Below are 3,433 nucleotides of genomic sequence, written 5' to 3'. Positions count from 1 at the left end.
ACCTAGAATAACAGCTTTTTTGTTTCTTTGTTAGCTAATATTCATACTGTGATACAGGTTCTGCATGCTTCATTGGTCACAGATGATCAGGGAAGATAATTACGAACATGCTTCAAGTGGGAATTAGACGCACTGGAATAGCAGACGAACGTATATAGTCTGGCAAAATTTTCGCCGCCATTCTTCAACCAGCATTGTATAATGCCTTCTTTATTTACTGTCCTCCCTTTTTTGCTTCTCATTCTTCCTTAAGCGACAGAACGTTTCCTTCAGTCTCATACTCTTGTTGTTTGCTTCCCATTTCTATCACATAAAAATATCTCATTTAACACATTTCATTGTCACAGTCTGCAAAGAAGTGTTAGCAAACTTGCTTATGTCTGTAACCTGGCTATATTAAATAATTATCTAATCGTCATTCACCCTTTCATCTGTCTCCTTTTCACCATCCATCACCCAGTACAGTAATTCTTTACACTGACGAACAGAAATGCAAAGCAATGTTTTCGAGATGATGAGATAAATAACAAAAATTAAGGCTGGAGGAAAAAGGAGGGAGAAAAAGAGGAACAAACCAGGTGAGAGGCTGCCCATAGAAGGAGAAGAGTAAGAAGAAAATATTTCGATCAAGAATATCAATTAATCTTACAATGAAATTATACTAATAAAAAAGGGCTAGATGCGGACCAAGTCTGTTGTATCTCCACAATAAGGCAACTTTCCCAAATCTTGGTATAATTCCTCAATTTCATCAAAATCACGGAACAGTGAAAACAAGACGCATTTTATATATCCCTTCAATGCGGTTACGAATCTTATTTTGCTTGTGGCTGACGAAGTGTTATTGATATAGCTTAGGCTAGGCGGATGCAGTGAAGATATTACGCTGAAAAGGGAAATGATGGAATAAAGAGGAAGGCATTAAGCCGAGAAGAGCATGGATCGACTGCGGTGGAAGAAAATACGCCAAAAAATACTGTCGAGTGGAGGGAAATATATGCTGAGAAGAGTGAAGGTTGACTAGAGAGGGAGATGTTACGCTGAAAGGAGTAATGACCAAATAGAGAGGAAAATAATAACCTTACAAGGATCGACTTCGGAAGGAAAAAAACCCGCTAAAGATACAAGTGAAAACAGCAGATGAGAAGCAGAGATGGTAGTAAATGAATATAACAAGAATATATGAAGTAAAAGGAATGCAATGACTAATGACAAGTTGAGAAGGGAGAGAAAGAAAGAATCCAGATGAGGTGAAAAGGTTGGAAAGTTATGAAGTCGGTGAACATAAACTTACTCTTTGACGTAAGCAAAGGAAGGAAGAGAATGCCGCGGAGAGAGAGAGAGAGAGAGAGAGAGAGGGGGGGGGCTTTCGTAAAGGTGTCAGAGCTGTCTTTTTTTTTTTTCTTATAATAAATGCATTCTTCTTTTTCTCCATGTCATTTTCACTCAAGACTTTCTCCCATCATGTGTTCACTTTTTTCTGTTGCGTTCGTTTTCTCTCTTCATGTATATCTGTCGTTTTTTTTTCTCTCTCTCTCTCTTGTCACTTTTGCTTGCACACAACTCTCATCTTAACTTTCGTCCGTCTAACTTTTCCCACATTTCTCCCACTTTCTTTCTTCTCTCTCTGATGCTCTCCACTAATGCGATTCTCGTGATACATTTCCCACCTTATCTTTTAGTCGTTTCCTTGACATTTCGCTAAGGATATCCCGTCTGTCACCTTCCTGACATTAGTTACCCTCTTCATTTTCACTCTCATTTCATTTCGCTGCATTTTTATTTCTCTATCGTAGCTTTAACTTCCATCTTTCATCTTCTGCTCATGAATGTTTCAACCTGTTTATTTATTCATTTATCTACCTACCCACCGACCTACCTACCTTCCTACCTACCTGCCTACCTATTTATCTATCTATGCATCAATTTTTCACCCATCAGGAGTGTCCAGGCCGGGGATTAGGCTGCTTGGTCCTGACATTTGAGGTGTCACCAGTCGATAGTCCCTGAGTGGCATTATGTGGGCCCTAAACCAGAATGCTGCACTGTCGTCAACTACATTAATGAACCTGTCGACGAATCACGACCAAAGACAGACTGATGTGCTCTTGTGTTTTTCGTGCCTCCTGTGTTCTCTGATTTCTTGTTTTATAATGAACACGCATATTCGCTTGCCCTGAGAGAGAGAGAGAGAGAGAGAGAGAGAGAGAGAGAGAGAGAGAGAGAGAGAGAGAGAGAGAGAGAGAGGAATATTACCACCGTGACAAGCTATTTCTCCATGTTATATAGATCATACCCACTCTTCCTGGTTGTTTACCTGATTACTTCCTTTTAACAGAGTCCCTTTTAATTAACCGCCTTGCTTTTACTGTTGTTTCCAACGGGACAATAACACAATTAACTCGGGAGGGAGCGAGGGAGAGTTAGGGGGGAGGGTAGTGGGCATTGAGAGGGGTGAAGGATGTAGGATTGGGGAGGGGGAGAGAGGGGCAAATGGAGGGGCAGTAGGGGAGGGAGGGGTACGGGAGGCCGTCACTGGATTTACAAGGTTAGCTAAGTAGGGCAAAAGGGGAGAAATTTTTTGTGAGTTGAGAAGGTCAGAAACTGGGAAACTGAAACTGAAGGAAATAGATTGAGAGCTTTTATGTGCTGAGGATAAAGACAGGTCCTACTTTGGTTCGTTTTTTTTCTTCTGTTTCTAAACCCTACCAGGCTATTCATAAAAGTGGAGAGAGGGTAATGATGATGAAGATGACACTGATAACGACTACCAAAAGAAGACAATAGGGTGAGATGTGGCCGAAAGGGAAGTAGGTGATGGCTAAAACAACAGGATGAGAGAGAGAGAGAGAGAGAGAGAGAGAGAGAGAGAGAGAGAGGACTAAAGTGTCCGGCCATAGATAGATGGACAGATAGGTAGAAAGATAATGATAAATGCTTAATGACAAAAGAATGTTTTCTTTTTTAACAATGTTCTTTTGCCTGTAGTAGATGTAATATCAGAGATTTGAAGGGAACTTTTATTCTGCATCATGTTTGGAAATACAGTATATTTATTAAACGAAAGAAGATCATTAATTCTGTTGTTTTCTGGTTTTCGAGTTTAATATTATAATTAGTCCCCTATAACATACTTTTGATCTCTTCTTGATATTATTCACTATTTCCAACTTCCCCTCCTTCCTCTTCTTCCTGAACCATATCTTCCTTGTCCGCCTACCTCATTGCTGATCCTTTTCTTCAGGCCTTTTTTTTTTTTTTTACGCCACACTTCTTCCTCTCTGCTACAGCTTTTATTATTGTTCTCCCTTCTTCTTTTGTTGTAATTTTCCCTTTCCTCATATTTTCCACTGAGTCGCCTTCTCCTCCTCCTCCCCCTCCTCCTCCTCCTCCTCCTCCTCCTACTCCTCCTCCTCTTCCTCTTTGCCTGGCG

Source organism: Coenobita brevimanus, unplaced genomic scaffold (assembly GCF_032717465.1).
Source record: "Coenobita brevimanus isolate Jiangsu-jjx unplaced genomic scaffold, ASM3271746v2 jjx.HiC_scaffold_2580, whole genome shotgun sequence".
NCBI lineage: Eukaryota > Metazoa > Arthropoda > Malacostraca > Decapoda > Coenobitidae > Coenobita > Coenobita brevimanus.
Note: the sequence above shows the minus strand (reverse complement) of the source record.